Genomic DNA, 27,328 nt, shown 5'->3' on the forward strand with positions numbered 1-27,328 from the left:
AGGGTTCACCCTGGACTGGGCGCCAGGGTACATATAGACACATATAAACAAACAACCATTCACACTCACATTCATACCTATGGACAATTTGGAGTCGCCAATTAACCTAGCATGTTTTTGGAGTGTGGGATGAAACCGGAGTACCCGGAGAAAACCCACGCATGCACGGGGAGAACATGCAAACTCCACACAGAAATGGCCGAGGGTAGAATTGAACTCGGGTCTCCTAGCTGTGAGGCCTGCGTGCTAACAACTCATCCGCCATGCAGCTTGGTGCATATTCATTCATATTCATTTATTCTTTTTCTAACACTTATCCTCACGAGTGTTGCGGGGGGTGCTGGAGCCTATCCCAGCTGTCTTCGGACGAGAGGCGGGGTACACCTTGGACTGGTTGCCAGCCAATCACAGGGCACATATAAACAAACATGTTGCACATTCAGTTAAGCGTACTAAAATATGTCACAAGAAAAACAACAATGGACCTAAAACAGAGCCTCGGGGTACTCCTGAGTTCTACCTGACAAATAGTTATAAAACCAACCAACAGCAGTGCTAGATTTTAGAAAGTCAATTTAACACAGATATGGAAGAAGTTGACAACAGAAACCACAATGATTTTGTTGCATATCCAATCCAATCCAATCAATTTTCTATGCCACTTATCCTCATTAAGGTCCAGGGGTATACTGTAGTCTATCACAGCTGACTTTATCGCGGGGCACATATAGATAGCTCTCCTAGCTGTACGCGCTAACCACTTGAACACTGTGCAGCCCTGCACAAACTACAATTAAAGAAAAATTTAAAAACATAATAAATGGAAAAAGTGTGTCAGTATCGGTGATGAGAAGCAGGAAATTATCGGTAATGGGTTGGAAAAAAATTGTGCATCCCAAATTTTTAGGCTAAAGCCTATCCCAGTTCACTTTGGGCGATAGGCGGGGTACACCCTGGACTGGTCGCCAGCCAATCACAGGGCACATATAGACAAACAACCATTCACACTCACATTCATACCTATGGACAATTTGGAGTCACGAATTAACCTAGCATGTTTTTGGAATGTGGGTGCATATCCAGTTCAGCGTAATAAAATACCACAATATTGTGGTTGCGTTTGTGTTTTCTGTAAAATACCCCTCCGGCAAAGTATACATATACTTGACCCAAGAGGATATTTGCATTTGTTTCCAAAGTAACATAGCCAACTACTGGCCTGCCATGCATATTGTCGTGTTTGTCTGTAAACAAAACTCTTGGAAAAACCCAAAGGAAAATTCCAACACCCCCCCCCCTCGTCTTTATGAGATTGCTGTTGTGTAATCTAAGTGCTCAGAGAGTGACGCTTCTGCTTCTGTGTTCCCATCTCCGCTAATTTGCTGGGCACAAAGCAGCATGTTCATTTTGGGTTTGTTTTCGAGGCGGTTGCCGCCGCTGCCGCCGCGAGCGAGAGACAAATTCACCCCGACTACACTTGTGACATGCCACATGTAGGGAAATGGGGTTGGGGGTTGTGGGGGTGGGGGGGCAATAAGTATAAGTACAAAATGTAGGACAAGATATCGTCGTCGTTCCGCAGAGGCAATATTGCTCTTGTCGCGTGTTAATTAGTGAAGTATTAATGTAGCGGCGTTGTAACATGAACTCTTACATCAGGAAGGCGTTAGCTGATGTTTTTGTTCTTGCTGAAGATGCACGCGCAACAAATGAAGCCTTTAATCACGGCCGTGTTGGATTAAGTCTACTTTGCAGGTATTATGGAATGCTTTGAGCGGATTCCCCTGCATGGCTTTCCGTAAAGCGCAACTTCAATAACTTTAATTGAAACCATCAGCAGGGTGGATTTGCATAAAAGCAGCAGTTGTTTTTTTTGTTTTTTTTTGCTAAGTAAGCGGACATGTTCTTATCTCCTGGCTGATGCAACAACTTTTTGCTTTTGGAGAACTGTTCATTTGTTGGTTTAAAGTGGAACAAGCTAAACGGAACGGATAATAAACAAACAATTTAGAGAAATCAAGGCAAGTGTTTGTAATTAGCTTGTTTAAATCATCTTGGCTGGCTGACATTATTGGAGGATTGGGCCTGGGGATAAATGCTTGAAAAGAAAACACACTTTTTACTTTAAAACTGCTGCTGAAATAAGCCGAGGACTTCACAGTTGACGGAGGATGTAAAACTAGAATAGACACGTTTGTGCTGACATCGCAACAATCTGACAATCAGCCTGACTGTGACTACATGGATACGACTTAATGTGGAAAATAATCTTATTTGTTTGTAGAACAAATCTACTCCTTAACCTGGGTGAAAATTTGTCAGAATGTGCACCCCTTGCCTCTGCCATTTTTTTTGGACAAATACTCCCAAATATTCCATTAAGTGTAAATACTGTACATATTACGTTATGTTCTCTGATTGGTTTATCACTGCTAGCGTATGTATTATGAGAAATGGTCCAGCAGTCAATCAAGCGGAGTGCCTTCCAAAGTAACACAACAACATTGTCACAGATTTTGGAACTCAGTGAACACATAAAGTGCACTGAATTATAAGGAAAATATGATGCTATATCAATATTTTGATATAGCACAATAATATAATTAACTCAAATGAAAATACCTCAAGGTAAGGACTTTTCTCAGAAATTTTAGGGGATAAAAAAAAAAAAGATTAATTTGATGGTTGCACGGTGACCAAGTGGTTGGCACACAGCTAAGAGACCAGGGTTCGATTCCCCGCTCGGGCATCTCTGTGTGGGTTTTCTCCGGGTACTCCGGTTTCCTCCCACATTCCAAAAACATGCTAGGTTAATTGGCCACTCCAAATTGTCCATAGGTATGAATGTGAGTGTGAATGGTTGTTTGTCTATATGTGCCCTGTGATTGGCTGGCGACCAGTCCAGGGTATAACCCGCCTGAAGACAGCTGGGATAGGCTCCAGCACCCCCGCGACCCTTGTGAGGATAAGCGGTAGAAAATGAATGAATGAAAAAGAGAGATTAATTTGATGGTTGCATGGTGCTGAAGTGGTTGGCTCACTGGCCACACAGCTAAGAGACCCGGGTTCGATTCCCTGCTCTGGCATCTCTGCGTGAGTTTTCTCCGGGTACTCCGGTTTCCTCCCACATTCCAAAAACATGCTAGGTTAATTGGTGACTCCAAATTGTCCATAGGTATGAATGTGAGTGTGAATGGTTGTTTGTCTATATGTGCCCTGTGATTGGCTGGCGACCAGTCCAGGGTATAACTCATGCGAAGACAGCTGGGATAGGCTCCAGCATACACACGACCCTTGTGAGGATAAGCGGTAGAAAATGAATGAATGAAAACGAGATTAATTTGATGGTTTGCACAGTGTAAAGTGGTTGGCGCACTGGCCACACAGCTAAGAAACCCGGGTTTGATTCCCCGCTCTGGCATCTCTGCGTTGGTTTTTTTCAGGTACTCCGGTTTCCTCCCACGTTCCAAAAACATGCTAGGTTAATTGGCGACTCCAAATTGTCCATAGGTATGAATGTGAGTGTGAATGGTTGTTTGTCTATATGTGCCCTGTGATTGGCTGGCAACCAGTCCAGGGTGTACCCCGCCTGTCGCCCGAAGACAGCTGGAATAGGCTCCAGCACACTCTGATGAGGATAAGCGGTACAGAAAATGTATGGATTGATTAATTAGATCAATTCCAAAGCATAATTAATTTCTCAATGTTTTTAATCTCTTCACATCACTATTAACAAAATGTTTACAATTACTGTGGCGTGCAGTGGTGTATAACTGCATGATTATGATTATGAATACATGTGCAATCCTACAAGACGAATGTCTTTATTGCAAATAGGTTATAATGCTTATTCGCTATCGGCCTTGTTTGATGCCCTTTCTTCTGCACACTTTATTTTTAGTACACGTATAGTTTGTCACACTGCTGGAGGACGACGCGCACTAGAAATGACTTTTCAGCGTCCGTGAAATGATTCCATCAGTTTTAAGCGCGCTCCCTCCATACGACTGCCTACCAGGCCACCACGCCATAACTCTATTACACTACGCTGAACATTCAAGAAAAATATGCCCTACTCTTTCATTATGCTAATCCTGAGGCTGCGTATATCCTCCACTCTGGCTGCTTTATGGCCCTTGTAGATTGTAATTGTATGTAATGGATTAAAAGTTTAATTTATTGGTATTTATGTGGATTAAATTCAGTGCTGATAGTTTGTCCATTGCTGATTGATTGGAGTACTTCAACAAGCTGCGTATTAACGGGATGAAATTAGTCTCGTAATTACATTTTTTTTTAGATGTGTGGCGTCACTAGAGGGGGCTATTAAAGGATATGTAGTCTGCATGCATGCAAAAATGTTGTGTATTTGTGTTTTCAAGTCGTCAAGCTAATAAAGCTAATAGGGACTGACTGAGGGGAAAAGGAGGGCAAAAAAATGCAGGAATATCCTGCAGAATGAGACGTGTTGTTGAATGGTTTGACATAAGAATGCCTTATTTTATATAAGGGGGTTACTTACTGTCGGAGACCACCCATAAATGGTATAAAACAAGTAATTGAGACTGCCATAAAAAACGGGTCCACAAAGTCCACCTACCGTACAACAGATCCCCCCTGTCCCGCATATTCACAGCTGAGTATCCGCGCCCGCAAATTGTGACTAAATTAGTTTTTTTATGGTAACTTAAATAGGAAGTGGCTTCAGCCTAAAGAGGTCACAAGTCAATTCACTCAAGATTCTACAGCAGGAAGATGCTTTGACAAGATGTAATGTCACGTTTCGCAAGTACTAAATACTGTTTATGCTATGCTTGCACAGGTTTACAATGTTCCATGGTTACTAATGCGCTCCCATGATTTAGTAAAAACTTAATTTTAGTCTGTAAACATGAGATTGGTTGAGCGTGTGCAGAATAACTTCACTTATTTTATCGATACCTTTTCTGGATATCATGATGTCTCATAATTATGCCAAAGAAAAGGAATGCCATCACCATGAAGGAGACACGCCATCCAATATCGCTATAATATCGCCAAACTATTTTGGTTCGAACCACTCAACTGTCGCGACTATTATTAAAGATGAAAGTTACTGAATGCTAGAGGAGTCATGGATTCTGTGCGCTGTTACAGGGAGAACTGCATAGAGAGGGGTTATTCTTTAAGACTAGCCTGGGACAATAATTTACAGCATTAAAGTGAACAAAAATAATTTTCTGGGATCACAATAGATGAAAATATGAGCTGGAAAACTCATATTACAAATATACAACATAAGGTGGCCAGAAATATTTCAGCATTGAACAAAGAAAAAATGTGTTCTCAATCAGAAATCACTCCACACTCTTTATTGCTCTCTGGTTCTACCATATCTTACTTATTGTGTGGAAATATGGGGTCATAACTATAACTACTGGGGTATAACAATTTTCACTCGCTAAATGTACTGCAAAAAAGGCCAGTAAGGATAATTCATAATGCCGCCTACAGAGAACATACTAACTCCTTATTTCTAAAATCACAAATACTTCAACTTGCTGATATAGTTCATCTTCAAACAGCTAAAATAATGCATAAGGCTAAAAATAACCAACTACCTAAAATGTCATCTAATACTTCTCTACAAGAGAGGAGAAATATGATCTCAGGGAAGAACTACATTTGAAACACTTATATGCTAGGACTACGTTAAAAAGCCATAGCATTTCAGTATGTGGAATCAAACTATGGAATGGATTGAGTAAGACCCTCAAACAATGCACAACGATGAGCCAATTCAAGAAACAATACAAGCAGTTGATGTTTGCTAAATACAAGGATGAAGAGTCTTGAACCAGTCATGATGTGCTATACATATCACTATATTGACACTTACTATGGTACACATTATGTCATTGGATGCTCATATCACCTCGTATTTAGGTACGAGGTGCATTATTTAAAAAAAAACGGTATTATGGAAAGCAGGAAGTGAACAAATGTAACAGTTACTGATTGTAAAAGTAGCAGATGGAGGGGTAGGATTTAATAAGCTTTGCTTCTTCCTACTCCTTTTGGACATGTGGAACTGTGAACTGATTATGTGATGCATTCAATTGTAATCTGATGCATGTTCAAATGAAATAAAACCATTACCATTACCAAAGTAAATAGTCACAATGCCACCTCGTGGGTCATCTGTTCCTGAACAGTTAATTAAACACAGCAGCAGGCTAATCCAGGCATTGTCCACCTTCATTCATGATCTGTCATCGCCAAATCGGAGAACCATTGATGGTATATTCTTGGTATCTCTTCCTCATTCTCCTTGCATGGGCATATGTCCAATCACAGGTAAATCCTTAAGACACCGACAAGATGAGATTCATGACATGAGATAAGCCATAATGTGACATGCGTATTAACCTAGCTACAGCGACATTGCATTTATTATTATTATTAACATTGTTACGCCGATGTGTGTCCACATAAAAACACATTCACTGGCTGTCCAGCGCATTTTGTCCAAGCCTGAAAACACAACCACTAGTTAGCTGCCTAGCGCATTTTATTAGTATGCATATTGGTATGTTCCAATCATGGATAAATAATATTCATTCATTCTTTTTCTACCGCTTTTCCTCACGAAGGTCGCGGGGGGTGCTGGAGCCTATCTCAGGTGTCTTCGGGCCAGAGGCGGGTACCAGTACACCCTGGACTGGTCGCCAGCCAATCACAGAGCACATATAGACAAACAACCATTCACACTCACATTCATACCTATGGACAATTTGGAGTCACCAATTAACCTAGCATGTTTTTGGAATGTGGGAGGAAACTGGAGTACCCGGAGAAAACCCACGCATGCACGGGGAGAACATGCAAACTCTAGGGTGGAATTGAACCCTGGTCTCCTAGCTGTGAGGTCTGCGCGCTAACCACTCGCTCCCCGTGCCGCTCTAAATAATATCTGAATGAATAAAAAATAAAGTGTAAGCATATTGCAGACATGCTTTGTTGTTCTATATTCTGTCACCTCCAGTGTAATTTATCCCAACGTCAGCATGATGGGATACGGATCAAGGTCATCGAGGAAAGAACGATGGAGCGATGGAGACAAGAGGTGTGCAAGCGACGTGCTTAAAATGATCTAATAGTTATTTTTTAGTATTTATTTGGGCTTTGATTACATCTTCAAGTCAATATTTAACGTTCAGATATTTATATTTACGTGCAGAATATACAAGTACCTTCCAATATGTGTGTGTGTGTGTACATCTACATTAACGGAGCGTAACCTCAGCAGGTCAATTGTACTTCAATATTCACTCCAGCTTTCTCATGCTAAGTCAGTTCTTACCTCGCCTCTCTGCTTCTATGCTAATAGACGCTAGCATATGCTAACCCGCGACGTCTGTCGGAATATTTATGCGGCAGCCACCATATTTAATGCCGAATTAGCATTTGTTTGCTCTATTGTTCAATGAATCAGTAGCCTGGCAAACAAATGCATAATGGATCCGGTTAGCTGACGGTACATTAGCCTTGGAAGTTTTATGCGACTTAATCCCCATCCCCCCAAAATTATCCCCCGTGTTTTTGCCGCATCTCGCATTAGCATCGCTCATTCAGCCGACGTGATGTAGGTCAAGTTTAGTTTAATTACTATTTGTAGTGTACAATCACCTTTTTCATGCCTCCCGGTCTTTTTTTTCTTCTTACATTTTTAAATACATATTGAATGAAGGGAATTGAGATGAACTGGTGCGTGCTAAGAACATACAATGTGATTTCATTTATGAATTAGCATGAAATTACAGGCTATAAGAACCCTGATGGCTCCAGGCAGAAAAGGATGTGAGACATGCTGGCATTTACAGGATGTCCTACTTATTAATAAAACACACGTACGCAATAATTGGATTACCGGGCTGGTTTTATACTGTGTATGTCATTGGAGGGGGAAAGGGAGGAGAGATACATTGTATGGACTAAACTAAATATCTTATATACTGCAGGTGACCAGACGTCTATTATTCAATCATTCATTTTCTACCGCTTATCCTCACAAGGTTCGTAAGGGGTGCTGGAGCCTATCCCAGCTGCCTTCAAGCGAGAGGCGGGGTACACCCTGGACTGGTGGCCAGGCAATCACAGGGCACATATAGACAAACAACCATTCACACTCACATTCATACCTATGGACAATTTGGAGTCGCCAATTAACCTAGCATGTTTTTGGAATGTGGGAGGTACCCGGAGAAAAAACACGCATGCACGGGAAGAACATGCAAACTCCACACAGAGATAGCCGAGGGTGGAATCGAACTCGGGTCTCTAGTTGTGAGGCCTGCGTGCTAACCACTCAGCCGCAATATGTGCCCTGTGACAGCTGGGATAGGCTCCAGCACGACCCTCGTGAGGCTAATGAAGTATATTGAGCTAGCGGCATTATTTACAATATAGCTAATAGCTAATATTAGCTAATAACGAGCTAAAACAAGCTAATATTCAACAGCAAACAAAGCAGATAAAATATGTTTAAATCAGTCATTCTCAACTGGTGGGTTGCGGATCGAAAATAATCTTGCGGTCCCTCTTTCTCCTGATGTGTCGGGGGTGCTGGAGCCTATCCCAGCTGTCTTCAAGCGAGAGGCGGGGTATACCCTGGACTGGTGGCCAGCCAATCACAGGGCACATATAGACAAACAACCATTCACACTCACATTCATACCTATGGACAATTTGGAGTCGCCAATTAACCTAGCATGTTTTTGGAATGTGGGAGGAAACTGGAGTACCCGGAGAAAACCCACACATGCACGGGGAGAACATGCAAACTCCACACAGAGATGGCCGAGGGTGGAATTGAACTTGAGTTTCCTAGCTGTGAGCACGCTAACCACTTGTCCACCGTGCAGCCCCAGACGTCTATTAATGGGATGCAATTTATGGGGGTGCATGGCAAAGTTTACACAAATTACAAAAACATCAATTCCAGACAGTGGATGTCCTCCATGAAGACATTTTCATCACGTAGAGCAACATTCCACTCACTAGTGGGAAACATATATGTTGGAACCGCATCTAATTACCATCAGACGGCATCTGCAAGAAACGGGTTTTCAAAATGGCTCGTCTCCTTCAACGCTACAACATTGCCCGAATTTGAGCACCAAACTTGGGACGCTAAAAGGTAGAGAGGTTTATTCTCGGATAAGAAAAAATGCGACCTTGATGGTCCTGGAAGCTTGCAACATTACTGGTACTAGCTTCATGTGGTGCAGGGGTGTAAAATGGTGGGTTAGCTATGCAGAGGATTTTGCTGGGGGTATCCCAGAAGGCTCTCGGCTGGGGTTTTCAAAAGGACAACGCCAGAGGAATAACATCACTCTTTCCACCACACCACTTGGGGGTGCATGGCAAGGTTTACAAAAATTACAAAAACATCAATTCCAGACAGTGGATGTCCTCCATGAAGACATCTTCATCACGTAGAGCAACATTCAACTCACTAGCATCAAGCACTCTTTACTAAGTCCTGTTTTGAACATTTGATTTCTATCTTGGGGGGGATTTTGGGGTTTTTGTGTGCTGTGGTCTTAATCTTTTCATTAGCTGATGAACAGCTTGTTTCAGTTTAATAGTTGTTTGCAATAAATTGTCTCACTCCCAATTCTTCTTTTTGCATTATTAAAGGTCTACATAGAACGTCCTTCAGATTCACGACAGTGCAAAATATAAATTCTTGTAGTTTTTCCAGCAACTCCATGGCCTCATTCATCATAATAATAATAATACTTCATATTTCCACTTAGAAACACTTATTACTATGGCTGCATTCAACATAAAAATAACACGTTATTTCTAACCATCAAGTATTTCAATGTCGAAGTTTCGGTGACCTCAGTCTGCCTTCACTATCTTTCAATTTTCACTCATTTGTTTTATCGCAGAGGGGGTGTTTTTTTTTTTTTTCTTTCATTCCTGGGGTGTGTAATTTCAAAGTTGGCCTACATTTGGATCTCTGGCTTTAAAATGCCTGCCTGTCAAGCTCGGGTATCTCTCACTCTTCCCTGCCTTTCTTTCTTTCCCACCCGGCGGCCATCCGCTTGGTTAGGTGAGTTATTACCAAAAGTACCACACTGTACAAACACATATATATATTTGCACACACACACACACACACATATATATTTATATATATGCACACACTCCAAGTCGTCCATTACTGTGCCTGTCAGCTGAGCATACAATCAATACCCCCCCTTCTCTTTGCACACATGTGATGGAAGGCAAACAGGGGTGGAAGGGGGCCAGGAAGAAAAAGGGGGGGGGGACATCGAGGAAGCAGAGGGTGTGTACGGTTTGGGAGCAGGCGGTGACAGAGTGAGGAAGAGAAGTGAGATGACAAGAAAAAATGTCAAGAGAGCAGAGACAAACAACAGAGCGGCGTAATATATAAGCAAACAGCGAGATGGAGCGAGTGTGGGAGTGTGGGAGCTGGAGGACAGTGATGAGAAGAGGCAGGGAAAAAAAATAAATGTATGTGTGTGAGAGGGAAAAAGAGTAGAGAATGGAGAGTGGGTGGAAGAGGATAATGCTATATATAATGGCAGAGGTTCGGGAATAGATCAGAGTGATTTGCGATTACCTAACACTCACGTATGCACACGCTAGCGGTCATTCTGCTGACTGCAAAAACACACACAAAGATATCATAAGTAGGAACACGTGGCATGATACCGCCTGTGAGCCGCCCCGAGCCAAATGGGGTCAGATTTGTAAAAAAAAAAACAAAAAACAAAATAACATTTGTTTGAAAGCTTTGATACATATTTTAAAATTACCATAATTCACGGTGTATAAGCAACTACTTTTTTCTTCAACTTTGAACCCTGCAGCTTACACAGCGGTGCGGCTAATTTATGGCCATGTTCTAATCTTGTGACATCTACTATACTTCAAAAGTACTACTAATCTTTTTAAATCCTGGGATAGGCTGGGATAGGCTCCAGCACCCCCGGGACCCTCGTGAGGACAAGTGGTAGAAAATAAATGAATGATTGAAAGTACCAATGCGGGTTTAAAATAAAAACCAGCAACTAATTCAACTTCTTCCCAGCTGGGATAGGCTCCAGCACCCATCGAGACCCTCGTGAGGACAAGTGGTAGAAAATAAATAAATGAATGAAAGTACCAATGCAGGTGTAAAATAAAAACCAGCAACTAATTCAACTTCTTCCCAGCTGGGATAGGCTCCAGGACCCCCGCGACCCTCATGAGGATAAGCAGTAGAAAATGAATGAATTAATGAATGAAAGTACCAATGCGGGTTTAAAATGAAAACCAGCAACTAATTAAACTTCTTCCCTGCTGGGATAGGCTCCAGCACACCCGCGACCCTCGTGATGACAAGTGGTAGAAAATAAATGAATGAGTGAAAGTACCAATGCGGGTTTAAAATGAAAACCAGCAACTAATTAAACTTCTTCCCAGCTGGGATAGGCTCCAGCACACCCGCGACCCTCGTGATGACAAGTGGTAGAAAATAAATGAATGAGTGAAAGTACCAATACGGGTTTAAAATAAAAACCAGCAATTAATTAAACCTCTTCCCAGCTGGGATAGGCTCCAGCACCCCCCGCGACCCTCGTGAGGACAAGTGGTAAAAAATAAATGAATGAATGAATAAAAGTACCAATACAGGTTTAAAATAAAAACCATTAACTAATTACACTTCTTCCCAGCTGGGATAGGCTCCAGCAACCCTCGTGAGGACAAGCGGTAGAAAATGAATGAATGAATGAATGAAAGTACCAATACAGGTTTAAAATAAAAACCAGCAACTAATTAAACTTCTTCCCAGCTGGGATAGCCTCCAGCACCCCCGCGACCCTCATGAGGATAAGCAGTGGAAAATGAATGAATTAATGAATGAAAGTACCAATGCGGGTTTAAAATGAAAACCAGAAACTAATTAAACTTCTTCCCAGCTGTGATAGGCTCCAGCACACCCGCGACCCTCGTGATGACAAGTGGTAGAAAATAAATGAATGAGTGAAAGTACCAATACGGGTTTAAAATAAAAAACAGCAACTAATAAAACTTCTTCCCAGCTGGGATAGGCTCCAGCACCTCCCGCGACCCTCGTGAGGACAAATGGTGGAAAATAAATAAATGAATGAAAGTACCAATACGGGTTTAAAATAAAAACCAGCAACTAATTAAACTTCTTCCCAGCTGGGATAGGCTCCAGCACCCCCGCGACTCTTGTGAGGATAAGCAGTAGAAAATGAATGAATGACTAAAAGTACCAATACGGGTTTAAAATAAAAACCAGCAACTAATTAAACTTCTTCGCAGCTGGGATAGGCTCCAGCACCCCCGTGACCCTCACGAGGATAAGCGGTAGAAAATGAATGAATTAATGAATGAAAGTACCAATGCGGGTTTAAAATAAAAACCAGCAACTAATTAAACTTCTTCCCATAATGCATTATTCACAGCAGAGCGGTTCATTGACCAATGTCTCCCTCGCTCCGCCTATTGGTCAATGAACTGCTCTGCTGGGAAGAAGCTGACTTCCAGTTCCAGTTTCCAAGTAGTGACAAACAAATAGGATGATTTGTTATTAAAAAAAATAGTGTATTAACTACTATCAACTATTGTACACTAACTGGAAAATGTACAGTATGCAAACAGAGGCAAACATTTTCACACTAACCAAGGTTCCACTGTAATCCGTTGAACATGTGTGGAGTTACAGTGTATATGCATAAAGAGCATTAAAAAAACAACACAATAGCACTTCTAAGAGACACACACTCTGCCAAACACAGCTCATTAGCGTTAAAGCCCGACACACAAAACAGCGTTTTTTTTTTGTTTTTTTCAGCAGGCTTCCTAAAAGTACTTTTAAACTGTCTAAATTCCAACATCAAAGCTACATTTTGGACAACACACTTGGAATACACTGAGACTTATTTAAAATGATACTGGGTGAAATAACAGGCCGGAACAGGAACACGTGGCATAAGCAATCTTCATGCTAAACTCGTCTAACGCGCCACTAAAAGGCTTCGGCTGTCTGGGCCCAGTTGATAACGGCGAGCAAAATAAAGCCAAACAGTTTAAACACACATACATAAAAAAAAAAGCTTTGCAATAATCATGTCAAAACACACGCACGTACACAAACACACAACAACATAAACACAAGGCCATGTTGGATGCGTGCCACTCTCTCCAGCCACACAAACACACATAATTGGAGGCTTAAAGGGTTTTTTTTTTCCACTTGTTGTTGCCTGTAACTGTGTGCACCACAACCACTTGCAAACACACTAAGTGGACATGGCACTACATGCGCTCTCAAATGAAACGCTCATATGTTGGTTTGCTTTGTACACTAAGACAATGCTTCACAAATATTGTCATTGAAAAATCAGTTAAACATGACTCTGATTTGTAATGTGGTACTATATATATATAGTCAAACAACCATTCACACTCACATTCATACCTATGGACAATTTGGAGTCGCCAATTAACCTAGCATGTTTTTGGAATGTGGGAGGAAACCGGAGTACCCGGAGAAAACCCACGCAGAGATGCCAGAGCGGGAAATTGAACCCGGGTCTCTTAGCTGTGTGGCCAGTGAGCCAACCACTTCTTCACCATGCAACCATCAAATTAATCTCTCTTTTTCATTCATTCATTTTCTACCGCTTATCCACACAAGGGTCACGGGTGTGCTGGAGCCTATCCCAGCTGTCTTCGGGTGGGTTATACCCTGGACTGGTCGCCAGCCAATCACAGGGCACATATAGACAAACAACCATTCACACTCACATTCATACCTATGGACAATTTGGAGTCACCAATTAACCTAGCATGTTTTTGGAATGTGGGAGGACAAAACATGCAAACTCCACACAGAGATGGCCGAGGGTGGAATTGAACTCGGGTCTCCTAGCTGTGTGGCCTGGGCGCTAACCACTTTTCCCGTCGTGCAGCAAAATAAAGGTTAAAAATGCCATTCACACTTCCATTCATACCCATGGATAATTTGGAGTCACCAATTAACCTAGCATGTTTTTGGAATGTGGGAGGAAACCGGAATACCCGGAGAAAACCCACGCATGCACAGGGAGAACATGCAAACTCCACACAGAGATGGCCGAGGGTGGAATCGAACTCCGGTCTCCTAGTTGTGAGGCCTGCGTGCTAATCACTCGGCCGCTATATGTGCCCTGTGACAGCTGGGATAGGCTCCAGCGCGACCCTCGTGAGGATAATGAAGTATATCGATGTGGGAGGAAACCGGAGTACCCGGAGAAAACCCACGCATGCACGGGGAGAACATGCAAACTCCACACAGAGATGGCTGAGTGTGGAGCTCCGTTTTCATATCGGACTGTATTTTCATAGACCAGGCGTGGCGCACCTACTCCGCCAACAGGGCGTGGCCAGCACACCTTGTCATTTCTGTGAGCGGCGCAGTGCGGCACACCCATGCCTCTGTCCCTCGCACCGACACAAATAGCCAGTGCAGGACACCGGATTGGTTCACAGCAGAGTGTGAAGCAACTGGATGAGAATCAGCACCTCCAAGTCTGAGTCTATGGTCCAAGGATGAGATCCTGCCTCCAAGTGGAGGAGTTTAAGTACCCTGGGGTCTTGAAGGACGGAACTCAAGATCGACAGGCGGAGTGGTGCGGCTTCTGCAGTGATGCGGACTCCTACCCTCATCTATGGTCATGAGTTTTGGGGAGTAACCGAAATGAAAACACCGTAGGTAGAAGGTGAGAAACATTGTCATTCCGGAGAAATTTGGAGTAGAACCACTGCTCCTCTGGACTCAGGAATCGGGTCAGAATTCCTGCTAGACACTTTCCTTGGGAGGTGTTCAGGGCACATCCAACCTGTAGGAGGCGTAGGGAAGACCCAGGTGCCTGGGAACATCCTAGGATCAGGAAATGGATGAAGCAGCCGGTCTGGGCTTCCTTGCTTAAGCTTCTGCCCCACTGACATTTCCTCGGATAAGCAGAAGAAGATGGATCTGTAGACTACCAATCTGTCTGGGCAAACAGGAGTGTCATAATATACCTGGTAGATTTCATTGTGGGCGGAATTTCCCCACGCAACACTCTTCCCCAGTAGATCCTGTATCTCGGATGGACAGCTTAATGTCCGCCCCCTCCAGCTCAATCTTTACCAAGGCCCATAAACATTGCATGCACCTCATGGTGGCGCAGTAATTGAAGAAGGTGCATTCACTCACATCGGGTCATTACACAATTTTTGTTTTTTTTTGTCAAAGACTCAGTGACCCACTGAAAATAGGGTTGCGACCCAACCCGTTGGGAATCACAGCCCTCAGGGGTAACATCATGTAATGTTTAGTACTATTTAACTGGGTTTTAAATGTCAAAACATGTTTAAAAGAGGAAAAAAAACACTGCCTCATCTCATTCAGTTGTTAAAATATGGAAATTGTACTGGCCAGCACTCGTCTGCCACAAGACCATCTGGTGTCTGCGCCATAGCAGCCACCTGCTACCTACCAGGAAGTTATACACACGCTACAAACAAATTGTGTGTCTTGCAACGGGAATCGCACTAATCCCAAACAGTCTGAACAAACATTATATCTTGACTATGATTAATATGCTCCAAGATTCTCCACCAGAAACTACTTTATAGCACATGCAGTGTCCACAAATATTTGGAACGTCCCTTTTTTGGTATTTGTGCAATACTTTTTAATTGTGTGGCTTGTAGACTAAATGGAGTCACAATGTAGCGAGTTATTTCATATACGACATGACAGATGAGCATGACACCATATTGTAGCAGCGCCTTAGATGTTTTCAAGGCAAAACATGTCAACAACAGCACACTTTGATGATGCTGTTATATCTCAATTGTATTTTTGAAGGAAAAGGTTTTTATCCTTCAGCTCGAATAAAACAATTAAGGGTATCCTTTTATGATTTCTTTGTTTTAATGGTGTTTGTTATTTTAGTTAGGAAGCAGGACTTTTCAAAAACTGCTGCAGAGATGTCCCATTGAACTTTGTGGATAGATGGTACCGGTGCCAAGGAAGCACAACTCCATTATTTACTACAACTGGGAATAAACTATCCAAAGCAGGGGTGCTCACACTTTTTCAGCATGCGAGCTACTTTTAAAATGACCGAGTCAAAATGATCTACCCACTACGAAAATGCAAAACATCTATTTATTTTCAAATGGATTGATTATTTGTACGTACAATGTATGTTGATGTACCTTACATAACCAAATGAGCCAATATTGCAAAACACACATAATTAACTATTAACATTTTTTGTAATTACCTGAGTTTACTTTGATGACTTGCACTGAATTGAATCAGCCAGGGATGCATAGTCCGGACAGTAGCTGCTGATAGCCAGGTTAGCCAGGCAAACGCACTTCGAAAAAGACATTGCGAAAAAAAAGTCCACTTCCCATTCCGTATGGAAGTGATATGTTTTTGCCTTTTTACTTGGTCCAGCTCCTTCACTCATTTTAGTGACCATAAACTTTAGCGAGGGCTTAAAATCTGACGCAATTCGCCGACTAGCTTAGCACTTTGCATCGTTGTTTACGCATGAGCGGTGACGTAAAGGTCAAAATTCAGTTGTCATCTGACTGGTTGTCCTGTATGTCAATCAAGTAACGGGGATGGATGATAGGCTGACATCGTAAGTTCTGCTGCACTTAGAGACGTTGTTTGATTTGATTGGTCACCCGAAGGGCAACATTCAGTTGTCATCTGAATGGCTGCCCTGTATATCAATCAAGTGACGGCATTGATGCTAGGATGATATTTTTTTAATGTCACGCCGCGATCGACCAGCGATCGACCAGTACCACCTTTGCGATCGACCGGTAGATCGCGATCGACTTAATGAACACCCCTGATCCAGAGCATCAATCCCAGATACTCATATGTGGAGCTGCTCGGAGCAAGGAACAATGAATTATTACAGTAATGGTAATGGTTTTATTTCATTTGAACATGCATCAGATTACAATTGAATGCATCACATAATCAGTTCACAGTTCCACATGTCCAAAAGGAGTAGGAAGAAGCAAAGCTTATTAAATCCTACCCCTCCATCTGGTACTTTTACAATCAGTAACTGTTACATTTGTTCACTTCCTGCTTTCCATAATACAGTTTAAGGGTTTTTTTTTTTAATAATGTACCTCGTACCGAAGTACGAGGTCATATGACCATCCAATGACATAATGTGTACCATAATAAGTATTTAGCAAACATCAACTGCTTGTATTGTTTCTTGAATTGGCTCATCGTTGTGCATTGTTTGAGGGTCTTACTCAATCCATTCCATAGTTTGATTCCACATACTGAAATGCTATGGCTTTTTAACGTAGTCCTAGCATATAAGTGTTTCAAATGTAGTTCTTCTCTGAGATCATATTTCTCCTCTCTTGTAGAGAAGTATTGGATGAAATTTTTAGCTAATTGGTTATTTTTAGCCTTATGCATTATTTTAGCTGTTTGAAGATGAACTATATCAGCAAGTTGAAGTATTTGTGATTTTAGAAATAAGGAGTTAGTATGTTCTCTGTAGGCGGCATTATGAATTATTCTTACTGACCTTTTTTTTGCAGTACATTTAGCGAGTGAAAACTGCTTTTATAGTTATTACCCCATATTTCCACACAATAAGTAAGATATGGTAGAACCAGAGAGCAATAAAGAGTGTGGATTATCATTTTGGTGAGGAGCTATATAAAGTATAGATATATATTTTTTTAGCCTATGAGATGGTCATTTGCCTACACGCTAAAGTTGGCATAGAAATAACATAAATACTTGGGGCAGCAGTCTCAGTAGGGAAGCCCAGACTTCCCGGTCCCCGGCCATCTACTCCAGCTCCACCGGGAGAACACAAAGGCGTTCCCAGGCCAGCTGTGAGACATAATACCTCCAGCGTGTCCTAGGTCTGCCTTCGGTTGGGCATGCCCAGAACACCTAACCAGGGAGCACCAGGTTAGCACCTAACCAGGGAGCACCAGGTTAGCACCTAACCAGGGAGCACCAGGTTAGCACCTAACCAGGGAGCCCCAGGTTAGCACCTAACCTGGAAGGCATCCGGACTAGATGCCCGAGCCACCTCAACTGACTCCTCTTGATGTGAAGGAGAAAATGTACTCAAATAAGTGGAGTAAAATGAATGGATGGACTTGAAAAATGTCCAAAATTCAGGGAAATTGCAGTGTTATGAAGTGCTCTTAAACATAGAATTCATATGCAAAACATAATCTTTCCACCTTGACGCAGGTTTATACTCTACTTAATACCTTTATATTTTATGCTGGGGAATTATGAAGCCATAGTATGCAACAACATGAAAAAAAACAAGAATGAGAAAAATTATATAATTAGCTAAACATGGTTAGCTAATTAAGATAAGAAGGCTACATTCCAAAGGGAAGTAATTATTACAGAAAAACTTGTCTGGAACCCAACAACAGTTTCCGACAACCTCAGGAAGAGCTGCTCCCAGACGGCATGGTCCCCCGCTTCCATCAATTCCCAGCGATGGGCAAATTAAATGGTTAGTGTGCTGCCTATACCGTCTACTTTCAAGTGTGTTGCCTCCCGACGGTTTTTGTGCGTTTCCTGCAAGTCTGAGTTGGAGTGAGGAAGGCGGCGGGGCGGGGGCTCGCTGGGAATGTTACAGTCGGGGCACACGAGGAAACCTCTTCTCCTCCACTAAATTGCCAGAGAATGCCAATTATTCCTTTTTTTTACGATCTCTTACCGATCTGGATTCCGAGTCAATGTGCACCTGGAGTCAGGTTTGGACGCTCTCCGTGGGTAGCTATCCAGAGAGCAGCGCTTGGCCCAGGTGATCCCTCTGCCAGCCATTTTTTGCCCTGCGTTTTAGTATTCATCAAACCTGCTGCCAAGGAAGCGGTGAGAGTGCATGAGACTATTAACCGGCTCCAACAAATTATGCTAATGTGTGTGTGTGTTTGTGTGTCTCCATGTACAAAACACATCCACACGTGCATACAATAAAAAGCGGCGGTGCACTCTTTATGGAGCGATGTCGGCACATTAATGAATTTGCAAACACGTGGCGAGCGTGTACTGATTAGGAAGACAGCGATTGCGGCGGCCAGCATGGGCCAGGGGCCATCAGGGGCTCCCCTATACACATAAACACAGATCTGAAGGTTCCTGCAGGAAGAGGATGGGGAAAATGGCAGAGTAGTAATATAAAGGAGGTGAAAACCAACGGAACTATAATGGCATTAATTGGAAAACAGGATAGGTTGGCATAAAATTGGCATTTTGGTAGGTTGGTAGGAGGTTTTAAAGTCCATCAAAAGTCCATCTGACAGTTAACATATTTTGGTGAACGCAAAAAAAACATGCAAGAGGGACCGCAAGATTAATTTCGATTAATTTCCATCTGCAACCCACTGAAAATGGGTCCGCCACCCACCTGTTGAGAATGACTGATTTAAACATATTTTATCTGCTTTGTTTGCTGTTGAATATTAGCTCCTTTTAGCTTGTTATTAGCTAATATTAGCAATTAGCAAATAGCAATTAGCTATATTGTAAATCATACCGCTACCACAATATATTCAATTCATTCATTCAATTTCTACTGCTTATCCTGGGAGCCTATCCCAGCTGTCACAGGGCATATATAGCGGCCGAGTGGTTAGAACGCAGGCCTCACAACTAGGAGACCCGAGTTCGATTCCACCCTCTTTGTGTGGAGTTTGCATGTTCTCCCCGTGCATGCGTGGGTTTTCTCCGGGTACTCCGGTTTCCTCCCACATTCCAAAAACATGCTAGGTTAATTGGCGACTCCAAATTGTCCATAGGTATGAATGTGAGTGTGAATGGTTGTTTGTCTATATGTGCCCTGTGATTGGCTGGCTACCAGTCCAGGGTGTACCCCGCCTCTCGCCAGAAGAAGGCTGGGGTAGGCTCCAGCACCCCCTGCGAACCTTGTGAGGATAAGCGGTAGAAAATGAATGAATGAATGAATGTTTGCTGTTGAATATTAGCTTGTTTTAGCTCGTTATTAGCTAATATTAGCAATTAGCTATATTGTAAATCATGCCGCTACCTCAATATACTTCATTCATTCATTTTCTACTTATCCTCACAAGGCATATAGCGGCTGAATGGTTAGCACGCAGGACTCACAACTAGGAGACCCGTGTTCGATTCCATCCATCCATCAATTTTCCTCTGCTTACCCGGGTCAGTGTCAGGAGGGCAGCAGTCTCAGTAGGGAAGCCGAGACTTCCCGGTCCCCGTCCACCTCCTCCAGCTCCACCGGGAGGACACCAAGGCGTTCCCAGGCCAGCTGTGAGACATAATCCCTCCAGCGTGTCCTAGGTCTGCCCCGGGGCCTTTTACCGGCTGGGCATGCCCGGAACACCTCACCAGGGAAGTGTCCGGTAGGCATCTGGACAAGATGCCCGAGCCACCTCAACGGACTCCTCTCAATGTGAAGGAGAAGCGGCTCTACTCTGAGCCCCTCCCGGATGACTTCGCTCCGCACCCTAAAGTGTACGACAGTTCGATTCCACCCTCGGCCATCTCTGTGTGGAGTTTGCATGTTCTCCCCGTGCATGCGTGGGTTTTCTCCGGGTACTCCGGTTTCCTCCCACATTCCAAAAACATGCTAGGTTAATTGGCGACTCCAAATTGTCCATATGTATGAATGTGAGTGTGAATGGTTGTTTGTCTATATGTGCCCTGTGATTGGCTGGCGACCAGTCCAGGGTGTACCCCGCCTCTCGCCTGCGGTACAAAATGAATGAAATAATATTTAGAAGATTTGAAACAGACTACTTCCTGGTTCATAGAGGATGACATAAGATGATAGCAGTAATGGGACAGAACTCGGCCTTCAAGGACGGAGGAGACCAAGTTGTGACTCAAACAGCAAAAAGATAAATGAAAAGTCCTCAAAGATACATAAAAAAAAATATGGCGGAGTGCCGGATTTCCGCCTATTTAGTGAGCAGGCTAGATCCTGGTTCAGGGGAATGATGAAAGACCATCGTAATAGATAGTTGGATGGAAGAATACCGTTTAAGTTCAGGGGCATGGGGAGTGTTTTAATGGCAACTAGCTGTAAAACATTTCATTTTTTTTTTTTTTTTAAATAAGTGGGGGTAACATTTGTCTGTCTACCTGTTAGTTATAAGGCCACTTCCTGTTTCATGAAAGATGACAAAAACCAGCACTTTTGTTTTTCAATTATGAGCTAGGAATAGACTATTAGGGATTCAAATACTTCATATTTGTTGTGTGTTATATTTATTAGTTATTTTCTACTTTCTGGTTGATTGGGAATGAAATAGAGCAGTTCTTCTCATCTAGTGAGGCCAGGAGTCAAATCCATTTCTCCAGATTTGCATCCAAATGTGTTCTGAATGATCCATCCCTCTACAAATTTTTGTGAAAATCGGCTCCTATATATATAATTCCGCAAACACTTACAGGTACTATATGTGCTTGGCAGAGGTAATAATATAAAGGTGATTTCTGGAGAGAGAATACTTGGAAAGGCGAGACCAAGAAGAAAGTGAGATGAAGCAAAGCCGGATGGATGAAAAGAGAGGGCGGGAAGGAGGTTGGAGTCAGAGCCTCGGTGCCCTGGCAGGCAAGATGGCTGCAGGGGACTTAGCCCTCCCGGCCAAATATGGTCATCAGCTCTGTCCTACTTTCTCTAATGGGCTGAGCTCGGATGATGAAGGGAGAGGCGTACAGTATATGGTCAAAGGGGAAAAGGCTGCATTGTCTTATCCGTATATTATTCCGTTGTTTCTTGCTATGAGTGATGTAGCATTAAGGTGAATGTGAGTGCAACGCACACATACTTTTTCACTGCAGCAATGAGCTGTCCGTGAAGACTCCCCTCAGGTTTTTCACTTGAGGCTCCGTAAGTGTGAAAGAGAACAGTATAAACACACCATGCGGTAGGGTCAACAACCTCCAGCTATAATATCTGTATGCAGGTACGGCAAGCAGGGTAACCAAAGGCCCTGGGCACGCTTAACTGTAGCTTTAGAACTGGAGAAGCACAAAAATATTGGGCAAAAGTATCGGGCTTGTCGTCATCGCCATCACATGGCCGGATGTGAGCTATGGTAATGGTAATGGTTTTATTTCATTTGAACATGCATCAGATTACACTTGAATGCATCACATAATCAGTTCACGGTTCCACATGTCCAAAAGGAGTAGGAAGAAGCAAAGCTTATTAAATCCTACCCCTCCATCTGGTACTTTTACAATCAGTAACTGTTACATTTGTTCACTTCCTGCTTTCCTAATATAGTTTAAGGGGTTTTGTTTTTTTTTGTTTTTGTTTTTAAATGTCTTTATGCTATTGGTATGCTATTATGGTAATGGTAATGGTAATGGTAATGGTAATGGTAATGGTAATGGTAATGGTAATGGTAATGGTAAAGGAGCCCTGAATGCACCTCACGGTCATTTCGTGACAATGAGGAAGTGTTGATACAGTGCCATATGGTAATGGTAATGGTTTTATTTCATTTGAACATGCATCAGATTACAATTGAATGCATCACATAATCAGTTCACAGTTCCACATGTCTAAAAGGAGTAGGAAGAAGCAAAGCTTATTAAATCCTACCCCTCCATCTGGTACTTTTACAATCAGTAACTGTTACATTTGTTCACTTCCTGCTTTCCTAATATAGTTAAGTTTTTTTTTGTCAAGTACGAGGTGATATGAGCATCCAATGACATAATGTGTACCATAGTAAGTGTCAATATAGTGATATGTATAGCACATCATGACTGGTTCAAGACTCTTCATCCTTGTATTTAGCAAACATCAACTGCTTGTATTGTTTCTTGAATTGGCTCATCGTTGTGCATTGTTTGAGGGTCTTACTCAATCCATTCCATAGTTTGATTCCACATACTGAAATGCTATGGCTTTTTAACGTAGTCCTAGCATATAAGTGTTTCAAATGTAGTTCTTCCCTGAGATCATATTTCTCCTTTCTTGTAGAGAAGTATTAGATGACATTTTAGGTAGTTGGTTATTTTTAGCCTTATGCATTATTTTAGCTGTTTGAAGATGAACTATATCAGCAAGTTGAAGTATTTGTGATTTTAGAAATAAGGAGTTAATATGTTCTTTGTATGCGGCATTATGAATTATCCTTACTGACCTTTTTTGCAGTACATTTAGCGAGTGAAGATTGCTTTTATAGTTATTACCCCATATTTCCACACAATAAGTAAGATATGGTAGAACCAGAGAGCAATAAAGAGTGTGGAGTGAGGAGCTACGTATCACAACGAGCCAAGATAATATCTGAATATTTTGACGGATATGATTCACCTCAGTCGACATCCTTCTGATATTTTGTTGTCTTAGACTAGAAGAATGGCAATCAGATGCTTTTGGGATGAACTAGAACAATTTTTTATCTATACCAAACAAAGTACGGTCTGATTCAACGGGTGAAAGGCAGGGTATATCCTAGAAAGGAACCTTGGAAAGGGCGAGACTTGACTCCCTTTTTGCATTGTATTGTTGCTATCCGACAAGTACTGTAAAAAAAAAAACTTAAACTATATTAGGAAAGCAGGAAGTGAACAAATGTAACAGTTACTGATTGTAAAAGTACCAGATGGAGGGGTAGCATTTAATAAGCTTTGCTTCTTCCTACTCCTTTTGGACATGTGGAATAAAACCATTACCAATACCATTGCCGTGCAGCCAGCTAAAAATTTTTATTATGCAAAATTTCCAACCCTTTGTATTGAGTAGGGCTTTCAAATTCAACACATTAATGACGCGTTTCCGGGTGTTTCCTTTAATGGCGGTAATTTTTTGAACGCGCAATTAATGTGCCCTCCTCCTCTTTGACCCTCGGCCCCCACCGTAGTTTGGTAGAAGCACATTAACTCTGTAGCCACAACCTGGAACAAATATTGATGGGAAATAGAGAAAGAAAAAAATATTTAGATTGGTAAAGTTAGCTTCAAAGCCCTAGCAGATGGCTCTTGTAGCAGGACAAAAGTTATTTATATCTACTGTCGCTGTGTTTGGAACTGTGAACTGATTATGTGATGCATTCAATTGTAATCTGATGCATGTTCAAATGAAATAAAACCATTACCATTACCATTACTGTATTTCATGGCACTGATGCATCTAATTCCATCTTTGCTGGGTTCAGTATAAAAAAAGGCACAAATTCATGTTTTCCACAGTTTCTGTGAAAAGACTGTAATGCCTCATGTGGCTACAGACACACAGTCTGCAGGAACTGACCTCTAAAAGCTATCTTTTGTCTACATGCTGCTGTTTCCACCTTTCCTCACCCCAGTATCAATGTCCCAAGACTGCCATTCTGTTTTTGTTAAAAGCAATTGTCGCAGGTCCTAAAAGTATGTCACTGACGGATGCTGTGTGTTGCCGCAATATCCTTGCCTCCATTTGGTGAGGCGCATGGGTGAACAAAGGCCGGACCTGCAGATGCCGTTTGTTTTTGCAGGGTTTCTGTGCCAATTTACCACAGATGTTATCTCAAGGGAGTTGACACATGGAGCGGGTCTACAACAGAGCTCCTCGTACATTAATGATATTTAACTGAACCCGATGAGAACAAGCAAGGAACAGCAATAAAAGGATAATTCATTCATTAATGCGTTTTCTATCGCTTTTTCCTCATGAGGGTCGGCGGGGTGCTGGAGCCTATCCCAGCTGTCTTCGGGCGAGAGGCGGGGTACACCCTGGACTGGTCGCCAGCCAATCACAGGGCACATATAGACAAACAACCATTCACACTCACATTCATACCTATGGACAATTTGGAGTCACCAATTAACCTAGCATGTTTTTGGAATGTGGGAGGAAACCGGAGTACCCGGAGAAAACCCACACAAAGATGCCAGAGTGGGAAATTGAACCCGGGTCTCTTAGCTGTGTGGCCAGTGAGCCAACCACTTCTTCACCGTGCCACCATCAAAGTAATTTCTCTTTTTCATTCATTCATTTTCTACCGCTTATCCACACAAGGGTCACGGGTGTGCTGGAGCCTATCCCAGCTGTCTTCGGGTGGGTTATACCCTGGACTGGTCGCCAGCCAATCACAGGGCACATATAGACAAACAACCATTCACACTCACATTCATACCTATGGACAATTTGGAGTCGCCAATTAACCTAGCATGTTTTTGGAATGTGGGAGGAAACCGGAATACCCGGAGAAAACCCACGCATGCACGGGGAGAACATGCAAACTCCACACAGAGATGGCCGAGAGTGGAATTGAACCCTGGTCTTCTAGCTGTGAAGTCTGCGCGCTAACCACTCGACAATTACACACACACAATTAAACAATTAAATCTGTATTCTGTTTTAAATATGAAGTCGATGTTGTATTTGATGGAGGACTGGCAATGTGTCCATCAGCACCACCGCTACTGATTCAACTAACTTTTTCCAGTCGTCCTTCACAGGACTTGTTGCTATATGAGATGTCATGACTGACCACACACACACACACACACACACACACACACACACACACATGACAAATTCTATCCCAAGCCTGAATTATGCCATTAAATCAGACATGGTGCTTCAGAACAAGGGAGCCTCTTTGGCTGTAGCTGCTGTGACATGAGCTGCATAATAACGAGCACATTCCTGCAGCTGCACTCCTAGATTGCACCGTACATCGCCGGTTTTATAAAGGCTTTAAACGTGACAGCATGAACAACCTCTGTACTGTACGGACACATGAAAGACAGTGTCACTCTTGCCATAGCTGAGGGCGAACGGGTCTTAAGAGAAGCCAGTCTTGAAGGGCCTGCAGGCTTGAGCGGCAGAAAACGCTGACAAAACGTACCAGAATCCGTTTGGGGTGGGGGGGTTGGGGGGGATATGACGTAAACAGTGGCACAACAGAGGGACGCTTGTTTTATGCATCAAATACCAAAATGAAACATAGACATCCAAACAGGAAGTATAGCCTTATAGTGTTTGCATGTAATTTTAAGTGTCATATTTGTCTATATGTCAATTTTAAGTGCCCCCCCCCACCCCCACAGCTAATGCCATGTTCCTCTTCTTTAGACAGCAAACTTAAGACCAAAACAACAGCGCCTGTGCTGGTTCACCCTCAGTATCAACTCTGCTGCGCATTCATAACAAAACCCCAACATGGTTACTTCCAGTCCTGTTAGCTTAATATTCAGCTACACTGCAGCTCAACAACACCACAGAGACACCTAAGCCTTGTATTAAAGCAAAGATTGTGCGCCAAGATGCTTCACAGCACGTCAGTCTTTAAGCCAGGCACATTCTTTCACTCGGAATCCCCACGGAATAAGGGTAAAAAATTAAAGTATTCCTGAAGAAAACGTGTCCTGGTGATCAATTTAGTTTTAGGGCTTTAAAAAAAAGACCTTAAAAGTGTGCAAGAAATGAGAAATACATCAATGTTCTACTTAACATTTGACGACCGTGCAGCAAAAAACATGGCGGACAAGCTGTATAAAAATATACATACTTAAAGCCTCCCCATATCAGGCAAGCGCCGTAACACAGAGGGAGGCTGACGTCATTGCAGCTGTATATAAAATATAAATGCAGACAGATTGCATCAAAGCATTGTCTTGTAATGGCCACAGAAGTCCATCAGCTAGCAAACATGACGGACAAGCTGTAAAAAAATACAGATATTTAAACCTACTCAGGTATATTTAAAGCCTCCTTATACCAGGCAAGCACCATAACCCAGAGAGAGGCTGACGTCATTGCAGCTGTATATAAAATATAAATGTAGACAGATTGCATCAAAGCATTGTCTTGTAATGGCCACAGAAGTCCATTAGCAAGCAAACATGACGGACAAGATGTATAAAAAAATATACATATTTAAACCTACTCATACCAGGCAAGCACCATAACCCAGAGGGAGGCTGACATCATTGCAGCTGTATATAAAATACAAATATAGACAAGATTTTAGTTTTACCTTTTGTTTGAGTCACTATGGCGTCAATGGAAACGTCCACCCGTCCAGAATCATAATGGTGTCACCCGTCGGCTCGTCATTCTCCAGAAACCAGGATGTAGCCCGCTTGCTAAAAAACAAGAGAAATTAACATAAATATGATATCATGAAGGAGGTCTACATGCTACAAAATAAAAGATACTTTTCTCCAACTGTGCTTGTGCAAAACACTGCTATCTAGACAATAATGGCGTGTTGATTAGTAAATGCATACTCCAATACAAGCTGC

General features: G+C 42.4%; 1 protein-coding gene across 2 annotated transcripts in view; it reads right to left on the bottom strand.

Moving 5' to 3' along the window:
- Positions 1-27,328, bottom strand: part of grik5 (glutamate receptor, ionotropic, kainate 5) — a 194,757-nt gene that overhangs the window by 107,983 nt on the left and 59,446 nt on the right. For both annotated transcript variants that reach the window (XM_058053106.1, XM_058053105.1), the window contains exon 4: positions 27,061-27,169. The gene's annotated coding sequence lies outside the window, so the exon portion shown is untranslated. The remainder of the gene's footprint in view (positions 1-27,060; positions 27,170-27,328) is intronic.

The sequence above is a fragment of the Doryrhamphus excisus genome, chromosome 17 (assembly GCF_030265055.1).
Source record: "Doryrhamphus excisus isolate RoL2022-K1 chromosome 17, RoL_Dexc_1.0, whole genome shotgun sequence".
NCBI lineage: Eukaryota > Metazoa > Chordata > Actinopteri > Syngnathiformes > Syngnathidae > Doryrhamphus > Doryrhamphus excisus.